Genomic DNA, 10334 nt, shown 5'->3' with positions numbered 1-10334 from the left:
CAATGGCAAGCAGATTCTTTACCACTGAGCCACCAGGGAAGCCCAGTGGCAGGGGTAGTTTTCACTATAATTGCTTCTATATGTTTCCCAGGGAAACAAATTTAAAAAAGAGCAGATTCAGAACTTAGCATGGTGATGATCTGAAGGCCCACATGTCCTGGAAGCCAGGATGTGCTTCCCAGTTTCATTCGGATAGATTTTTTTTACTCATGATTTTTATCATTATTATACCCATATACCTGAAATATAATTTATTTAAGAATTTTTATTTAATTACTTTTCCCATAATTTTCTTCCGAAAAAGGCAGCTGTGTACCACCACCAAGAGAAAAACCATTACGATATTCCAAAAGTAAAAGTTGAAATCAAAATAATTTTTTAAAATCCTTGCTAGAGACTGTTGAGTGTCACTGGTGCTGAGCCTGAGACCAGCTCTCTTTGTTAAAAAGGGAGATTAGGAAATATTCAACATGTGTTAAAGCCAGTTTAACACAAAATGCATTTTCTACTTGACTAATCAGGATGTCTGAGAGAGAACTGAAAAGGAAACAACATTCCCATCATGTGATTTAATTCTTTTCCCTGTACTGTCTATGAGCCATCTAAAACCAGCCTGTTTACCAATTTGGGGGGAGGGTGGGGAACCTGGACATAGAATCAGCCATCTCAGGTTTGGTATTATTCTGCTACACTCTTTTTGCAGGATGACCTTGGGGAAAGTTAACTTCAGTGAGCAGCTGATTTCTTCTCTTACAATGCAGAACATCACCCTTGCCTGACAAGGGTGTCTGGCAATTAAGTGGGAGAAAACCTCGAGCATCATGGAAAGCACACTATACGAGCTCAATAAATGTGTATTTATCCTTTTGTTGCTTGAAATAAAGCAGAGGAGAGGAGGAAAGATGTCTTTCTGGGAATGCAATGGGTTTTCAGAAATAGTTTAAGGTTTTCTCAGGGCAAAGAGTGGTGTTAATAAGGAATAATCTCTTCCTGGCCTCATTAAAACCTGAAATCATGACGATGGATGTTAAGTAACAAATCTTTGCTGGGTCAGAAGGATACACAAGCCTATCTAATGCACCATATCCAACGCCTTCTGGGGGATGAAGGACTCTCGCAACGTTGACTCAAATCCCCCGGAGGTAAAGGACACTGCAAGAGCTGGGTCTCTGCCATGTGCATCATGAGGCAACTAAGAAAGGCTAGATGGCGTGTCCAAGGACGCGTGGCCGTCACGAGGGAAGCCAGTGCCGGGAGCAGCGCAGTGGGCAGACGCCGTGTGTGATGGTCTGCCACACACCGGGGCCCAGCACAGTTGCAGGAACCACCAGCCTTAGCGCAGGGTAGTCTCTCTCTTAGCTGAGCAGAGGCCTCAGTACAGCCTTTGCTCGAAAAGGCTCTCATTTTAAGCACCTCAAGGCAATTTGCTATATGCTAAGAACATATTGCTCTTTTTGAGTTCCAAGAAACATTGGTGTTTTGTGATCATTGTGCCCATCAAGCATAGCTTGCAATAAAGAGAGTCGGAAGATGAATCCTCACCCAAAGCTGTTTGCCTTTGGTGCAAACCGGGTTTGACTGGCTTCTCGCTCATAACCTCTTCATCCCGACTTCATCCCCATTTTCATTCTACCAGTTTACAGCCTGAATTCCTACTGCACACCTCTACCACCCCAGCTCCTGAGGTTTCCCAAATATGTGATTGCTTCCCTCTCTTCCAGGATCCTCAGCCTCTAAAGAACAACCTAGAATCTGGTTTGCTCACTGCCAGGCTAAGCCAGGTCCCAAGGTAAGAGTGCCTCTCCACTGCTGCAAACCCCCTTCATCTCTCAGCCTCCACGAAGGCATGCCATGCGGCCTTCCCTGTGCACGCTAGTCCCGTCTGTCGCACAGCAACGAACACAGACACTGCTGAATTCACCTCTGACCCGGGCCGCGCCCTGGCTGTCACAATCTGGCTTCCTGATGAACGTGGGAAGTAAGACTAGGTCTGCGGCTGTGACCCAGGAGGCCCCACCCAGCTCTGCTGCGGAAGTTCTCATCACAGGCCCTTTCACTCTCTGCTCCAGAGTGACACTGAGCCCCCTTCGTTCCTCAGGACCACCACGCTAACACTCCTAAAGGCTCTATGCACACTTTTCCTTCAGCCTATAATAATTCCCCCAGCACCCCCACCTCCCCGAGTTTCCAGCTCTGCTGGGGTTTCCCAGGTAAGGCTTTCCAAGACCACTACCACCACCACCCCGGATCATACTAAATATCCCTCTTACATACACACTTGGCACCAGGGACCCTTCCATCAAAGTCCTAGGCACAGTTGACCTTGAACATATATTATGTCATTCTTTGATGAATGTATTTCTCTTATCTGTCTGATTATCTTCCTAAGGTAAGAATTCTGCTTAGTTTTGCTCACCTTTATATCTCCAGCACACAGCACAATGGGATTCAAATATGTGTTGCAGGGATAAATTAAAGAATGAATTTGATTTCATGGAGAGACAGGAAGAAATGATTCCCAGTTTTCCCTCTTGTTAATGTATAGGCTCTGGGCTTCCCAGGTGGCCCCGTGGCAAATAATTCACCTGCCAATGCAGGAAATGCAAGAGACACCTGTTCAATCCCTGGGATGGGAAGACCCCCTGGAGTAGGAACTGGCAGCCCACGCAAGTATTCTTACTTGGAAAATTGCATGGACAAAGAAGCCTGGCGGGCTACAGTCCCTGGGTTGCAGAGTCAGACATGACTGAACGCACGTGCACAGCCTCTATCTGTGCTCTCGGCAGCATCCAGCCTTCCACTGACGGGGCCTTCAGGAGCTAACGTGGCCAGGGCTTCTAATTCCACTGTAGTCTTCACGGCATTCATGACCCAGGAGCACCAAGCCACTGCCATCCCCCCTCACCACGTCTATCTTGAATATGGACAGCCCAGTTGAACCTTGTTTCAGAACAAATTGTCATCATAATTAAATCCCAGTGCATTTTGCACATTTTTACCAAGATACTGCCTTACTGTATGAAGGAGAAAATTAGTTTTGAAATTAAAGCAGATTGTTAACTATTTTTGCTGCAATATTTCCATTAAAATGCCAGAATTTATTACATGTGACCTAGTCCATTTCAGACAAAATGCAATTTAAAGGAGACAGGATCAGCGTAACTAAAGGAGCATTAGGGGCAGAGCATTTTGTCTTGGCTTAAACCACAACTAAAATGAAAAGACAATAAAGCATCACACCAAAGGATTATTTGCTCCAGAGAAAATAAAAGCTTTATTATCATGAACGGCCTTCACAAACTCTCAGAATCCATAACTATGGTATATTAAATTTCACTCCAGTAAAACCCACATTTTTTTCTCCAGGAAAAACCGCAACATACGGTTCTTAAATCTTCAGCCAAAACTCACTGACCTCACATCTGTGCCTGGGCCTGGTTTCCCGGGTGGCACACGCAGTGCTGTGATACCCTGGTCATGCTGACAGAAGGGCCTTCCTCCTCCCGAGCCAAACGGGCTGTGTCATTTTAACTGCTGAAACCACGGAAATCAGGAGGGGTTCACATAGCTCTTCCCCCACACTCCCAGCACAGCGAGCCCCACTGAACCTAATCCCACATGCCGAGCTCCCATATAGGTGATGGACGAGCAAAGTCAATTGTTGTCCTTGTTTTTTGTTTGCTTATTTGTTTCAAGGTAAAAACAATATGCTTTCTGTAATTAGGGATCAAAGAGAGCAATATCAAAGCTATGCAAAGCATCAGCATTTGCAAACTCAGTTCACTGACCTGACTGGGTTTCTTGGAACTGATCCTTCCTTCTTTGCCACTACTACACAGTCCTCAGCTCCAAGGAAACTTCTCACATGAGCCTCAGTTCATAAACACTTTTTTCCAATAAACAGTTATAGATTCCCTTCTCTGTGCCAGGCAAGAAAACTACAGATGCAGCCCTGGCCCGAGAGAGCTTCTCATGGTCTGGTCCAGTGCGGGGTGGGTAGGGATTCCAACAATAAGCCCATGTCCTTTTCTGATTTACTACCTGAGGGACGGTCATGCCCCCCCCCCTTCCTTTTGACCTTCTGAATGCTGTCCTTTTTATTCTTTTGTGATGATTATCTGTCTTGAATTACAGTTAGTTCTAGTTTTTGCTTGCTTGCCCCACTTTATGTAACATCATGAGAGTAGGAATTGCTTTTCTTTCCTTGTAAAGGACGTCTTAAGTCCAAGACGTCCTTGCTTAATTGAACTTCCCTGGTGGTCCACTGGCTAAGACTTCACCTTCTGATGCAGAGGGTGTGGGTTTGATCCCTGGTCAGGGAGCTAAGATTCTATATGCCTTGTGGCCATAAAATGATATTGTAATAAATTTGATAAAAGAATTTAAGAATGGCCCACATCAAAAAAAAAATTAAAAAAGAAAAAGAAACTAAAGACTTCAACATTATTGAACCCTTGTCTCTTCCATATAAGCCAACACACTGGTCTTCAAAGTTTACTTTCCTTAAAGTTTTCCAGCTCCTTTGGATCTAGTCTCCTCCCAACTGCCTGGGACTCCCTCTAAGACGTGTATCTGGCCATGCCATTCCCAGCTTTTCTATCTGCACCCCACCACCATCCAGAGCATAAAACTCCTCCCACAGGAACAAGGTTCCCCCCAATCTGACTCCAACCTAGTATGTTCAGCCTAACTTCCTCCCACTCCACTTTACTCATCTCCTCGCGTTAAGTCGCTTCAGTTGTGTCCGGCTCTTTCTGACCCTGTGGACTGCAGCTCGCCAGGCTCCTCTGTTCATGCGGACTCTCCAGGCAAGAACACTGGAGTGGGTTGCCATGCCCTCCTCCAGGGGGTCTTCCCAACCCAGGGATGGAAGCTGCGCCTCTTACGTCTCCTGCCTTCGCAGGTGGCTTCTGTACCACTAGCCCCACCGGGGAAGCCCACTCGCCTCCTTGATACCGGCTAAAGCACATCAGAGAATACGACGTGTCAGTGGCTTAGCTCATGCTGTTCCCTCCACCTGAGACACGGTTCCACTTTACCTGTTTACCATCGGAAGTAACTTCCATTTGGGAGAATGAATGAATAGTAGCCATATCACTACTAATCACGGTAATAAAGGCTCTGGTTTCTTGAAGTTACAAGGCACTATTATAAAATGTTTGCTTTCATTATCTTATATCTTCTCCAAAAAATTACCGTCAGGTAGGTCAATGATTACTCCTGTTTCCCAGAAGAATAATCAAGGCTTGGAGTGAATAAGGTGAAGAAGTAATTTGTTCAAGTCCAGAACTATGTGATGCTGAAAGCTGGAGTTCCTTCAAGGTCTGTCAAACTTGAGAGCTTGGGTTCTTAACTTCTATGCCAGACAGCAAGTCGCAATTTAAATGTCAACTCCTCTCTGCAACTTTTTCTGATCATTCCCCGCCCCTGCCGTGGGATTAGTCACTCTGTCCTCTGAGTACTTGTAGTGCTTTGACAGACTGCTGCGTATATCATCTGGACATTTCTTTTGTAAATCCCTTACACTCATCTCACCAGGGAGCAAAGTCCCAGGGGACAGGAATTGTCATCTGCATCCCTGAGACCCTCCAAGTGTTTAACACATTGCCTGAAAAGCTGTAAATGTTTCACGTTTGTTGAATGAATTTAGAGAAAAAAAAAAAAAAAAAAAAAGGAAACATTAAAAAGAGAAACAGTCCAGGCTGAAAAGACAGACCAGAACAAGACCAGGAGTCCTGACTTTAGCCCCTGATTTTCTGCACAATTTTGAACAAGTTCCTTCACCTCCATCCCCCCACCTCTGTCTTCAAAATAAAACCATCTGCCTTTCTGGATTCACAGGCTGGTTAGAAGAAAAAGTGAAATTATATACATGAAAATGTTTCAGTAAGTTTGACTATCTCATTAATTCCTATTTTTAAAGAAATAGTGTTTGAGGGTGTTTTTTTCCCTGATTATAAAAGGAAAGCAAAATCATTTTAGAAAAAGTAAAACTGCAGAAATATACAAATCATGTGTCCTTTAAGCAGGAGATACCAATGCTACTTTAGCTTCAGAACAAGGTCCCTGGGTCTGGCCTCTAGGCGGTCCCGAGGCTCTGGTGAGGGGTCACATTCCACCCCTGCTTTACCATTCATGGCCCACGATGGCTTTCTTACTGCTGCTTTTTATATTCCTATAATCCTCTCAATAAATTTAAATTTTAGAATTTCCTTACGTTAAAAAATTATCACAAGTACATGACGGCTACATAAATTCATCACTGTGTGGATGCAGCGTGGGTCTAGGAAAATGGAGCTGACTTCCCTGAAGTCACGGAGGAGGCCAGTGCCCTGGTAAAGACGACACAGAAGGGGACCCGCAGGGAAGCCTGCTTCACTTGCTGTGGTTCAACAGCACTTCTCTGTGAGCAGCTCCTGTCCCTCACAACATTCCCAGGCAAGGTGCCTCCGTGATATTTTTCCTCCCTGTCTGGGATTCAGGACTTTGTGGCAGACATCTGGTGGCTGGTTTCATCTCAAGGTTGAGGGGTGGCTATGTTCACAACCCAGCTGTGGCAAATATTTTAAGTCAGGGCCATAAAATAACTTGTAATCTGCCTCCTAACACTTGTGTCAAAGTAGGGAGAATGCTATAGCACAGAAGGGGGTGGGTGTGTGCTCAGACGTTCAGTTGTGTCTGACTCCTTGCAACCCAATGGACTTTAGCTTGCCAGGCTCCTCTGTCCTTGGGATTCTTCAGGCAAGAACACCGGAGTGGGTTGCCATGCCCTCCTCAAGCGGATCTTCCCAACCCAGAGATCCAACCCACGTCTCTTATGTCTCTTGCACTGGCAGGTGGGTTCTTCACCACCAGTGCCACCTGGGAAGACTGTGGCACAGAAGGGGGAAACAATGGCTCCTATTCACTGAAGGCCTGCTATGTGTTCCATTCCGTGCTGCAAGCCTTAACACACATGGCCCAGTCCTCGCCATGGGACTAACAGGTGACCACCATTATCGGCCCCATTTCACCAGGGCTTCCCTGGTGACTCAGACAGCAAAGAATCTGCCTGCGATGCTGGAGACGCAGGTTCAGCATCTGGTTGGGAAGCTCCCCTGGAGAAGAGAATGACACTCCACTCCAGTATCCTGGCCTGGAGGAGTCCATGGACAGAGGAACCTGGTGGGCAACACTCCATGGGATTGCAAAGAGTCAGACATGACTGAGCAATGAACACAATAACACACAGCCTCATTTTACAGACAAGGAAACTGAGGACGCTGAACTGTCATGAGGAGACTTCTTAGCTATGAGATAAGGTCGCCTCACTCGCTGAGAAAAAGAGGACCAGTTCCCAGCCAGCAAAATCTTTCCAAACCCCATACCATGTGCCCCAAGCCCTACAGTCCTTAGAAAGCAACACTGGGTGTAAGGGTGCTCATCAGGGCCTAAATGGAAGACCTTCTAAAGTCTGCAAGGTTCACCAAGGATGAGGTAAGACCAGCCTTGCTTCTAGCACCAGGAAATAGGATAGGAGATGGATAGGATAGGTAGAGTCTATCCTTTAAGAACGCACTTAAAAGCACTTATTCAAAATCAAATGGGGCCAGCTCCACTGACAGAAGCCAAAAGACACTGAGATATTTGCAGGCAATTTCATTAGGATAATGATACACTGGTTCTGCATTTCCTAGTACTCCCTGTACTGTTCCCAAACCTGGTCTCTGCCTCCCTCCCTCTGCGTGCTGCCAAGAGCAGCCCCTGGGATGGCCAGGGGAGGCCACAGCTTTTCCAGGTCTGAGCTCACCTGCCCTGCAGAACTGCGAGGCTCGTGTTACTGAGTCACGTGTGAAACCGTCAAGGCAGTAGCGTGTCTATTATCTAGGGGTGCTCTTACCTCCTGGCAGAGGTCTGTTCAATTGGGTGGACCAGAGAGAATGCAGTGGCTATTTTTAAAAATTTAGGAACTTTTGGTGCTTCTCTGGTAGTCCAGTGGTTAAGAATCCACTTGCCAATGCAGAGGGCAAGGGTTCGATCCCTGCTCCGGGAAGATCCCACATGCATCTAAGCCTGTGCACCACAGCTACGAAGCCTGAACACCCCAGAGTCTGTGCTCCACAACAAGAGAAGCCGCCACAGTGAGGAGCCCCAGGCGCTGCAGCTAGAGGAAGCCCTCAGTGATGGAGACCTGGTGTCACTGAAAATAGAAATAAATAAAATTTAGGAAAAAGATCAGGAACTTCACAATTCCCATCATGTGACTTATCATGCAACAGAAGGAAGCTTTGGAAATGAGGCTGGATTTTTATGCTCTGGCCCTCAAATTTTAATTTGTCTAAAAGAATGCTACTACACAAAGCCAATAAAGTATTTGGAATTTTATACGTGTATTCAAAACAAATCCTTAAGAGAAAGTCTGGCATGAAAATCTTTTCTCATCTTACTTTTTAAGTCGGAATTTTTTTAAGGCTAACCACTGATGTGTGCTTTCAGTTGGTTTTGTTCTTTCCATTCATTCACGCCCACGGCTCAGATGAGCACCTCTACTTGCCATGCTCTGGGCCAGTGGGCAGGAACCCCCAAGAGAAGAGGATAAAGTCCTTTTCCTCAAGTATCCTAGCCCACTGTGAACCTAGACAGGCAAAGAGAAAATTCCACAGGACAGGGTGATGCTGTAACTGCAAAATGTAGAGAGGACAATGAGGTCACTCAAGAAAGATGATCATGAGGACTGAGAGAAAGTTTAAGAGACCAGGAGATGGACATAAGGCAAGAAATGCTGCTCCTCCTTACAATCCCTTGTCTTCACCTGGTCAAATTTTTAATATCATTGAAGAACTAGACCCAACTTTATAAGATCTACCTGGGTAACTGATGTCTGCCCATATACACTATGGGTTCCTAGATAGTTGAGACCCTAATTCACCTTTTGCATATATATTTTAGGCCAAGTACTCCTTGATATGAAACTACCAAAATCCTGATTAAAGCAAAGCTTCCCCACCCACTGGATACAAACCCAATCCACATTACCTTACCAAGCAGCAACCAAGCCACCCCCCCATTCATGGTGCCATCTTTTGGTTACCAAATGGAAATTCAGGTCTCTTTATACTTTTTTTTTCCTTTCTTAATCAGATCTCCGTCTAACACACACACACATAAACATTTCCTTTCCATTTGGTCCAGTTATTCAATAACAATTCTTTTTCCTCCCTATTTTCCTAGTTTAATCAAGTCACAAAAGTAACCGTAGTAACACTTGTATAAGGGTAATGTAAGTAACACTTACATGTTAAGGAAAAGAAAATGATGCATGGTATGTAAATAAAACAGATAGCAGGAATCTTTCATTCCTTCAGCAGGTACTCATTGAGATCATCCTGTATGCCAGGAAACAGTGCATCCTAAGATGCCAAGTGATGAAGACAGGCATCGTCCTGCAGCTGCTAGGAAAGATGCCCTCATGGCAGTACGATGAACACACGAGGCTGAAGAGAGTGGAGGGATCTCAGCTTGGTTGAGCGGAATGCGGGTCAAGACCTGAAGGAGGAAGAGGAGTTGGCATGGTGGAAGACCTTGTCCTGAGATGAAAGTTACGAGGGCCTGTTCTAGACCAGGGGTCCTCAAACTCCAGGATCTAATGCCTAATAATCTGAGGTGGAGCTGATGTAATAATAGTAGATATGAAGTGCATGATAAATATAATGTGCTGGAAACATCCTGAAACCATGCCTCCCCCTCATCCATGGAAAAACTCTTTTCAAGGAACCTGGTCCATAGTGCCAAAAAATTTGCAGACTGCCGCTCTAGACAAAGGGAGTGGCCTGTAGGAGAATGCAGAAAGGGAAAGGAGCATTCCAGGAGCAACGGAGCAGTTCCCTTGAGCTGGCACAAGTGTGGGAGTTAAGGGGCACTGGGGAAAGGCATGGCCTGTACCGGGTGCCCGAGAGCCATGCTGAGCAGCTGGGCCTTCCTCCTGGGAAACTGTGGGGCCAATGATGCTTTATCTCCAAAAGAAGTGCTACTTTAGAAGACCAAGTTGGCCACAGTGTGAAGAGTTGGAACAGAATGAGAAAGAAGGGAGAGTGTCTTATGAGAAGCTGTAGCGATGGCAGCAGTGAGAGACAGTCATGGCCAGACCCAGGCTGGTGGCATCAGTGGTAGAGAGAAGCGCTTCCGTTTGAGAGGTCTTTAGACTAGAATGGGCAGAACACGGAGAAGAGCTGCATGTGGAAGGAGACTCTCTGTCCTTCCAAAGCCCTTTAGAATCTCCTTGTCTCCATTCTGCGCTGTCTTCTGTAAGACCTGCTATTTCATAAGCACCAGCACTCAAATAAACAGAAAATTTT

The 10334-nt window shown here is 45.7% G+C and overlaps 1 protein-coding gene across 1 annotated transcript in view; it reads right to left on the bottom strand.

The window, feature by feature from the left end:
* Positions 1 to 10334, bottom strand: part of DOCK2 (dedicator of cytokinesis 2) — a 462975-nt gene that overhangs the window by 239820 nt on the left and 212821 nt on the right. The gene's annotated exons all lie outside the window — the stretch shown is intronic.

This window comes from Capra hircus, chromosome 20, assembly GCF_001704415.2.
Source record: "Capra hircus breed San Clemente chromosome 20, ASM170441v1, whole genome shotgun sequence".
Taxonomy (NCBI): domain Eukaryota; kingdom Metazoa; phylum Chordata; class Mammalia; order Artiodactyla; family Bovidae; genus Capra; species Capra hircus.
Note: the sequence above shows the minus strand (reverse complement) of the source record. Positions and strands in the feature narration are given on the sequence as shown.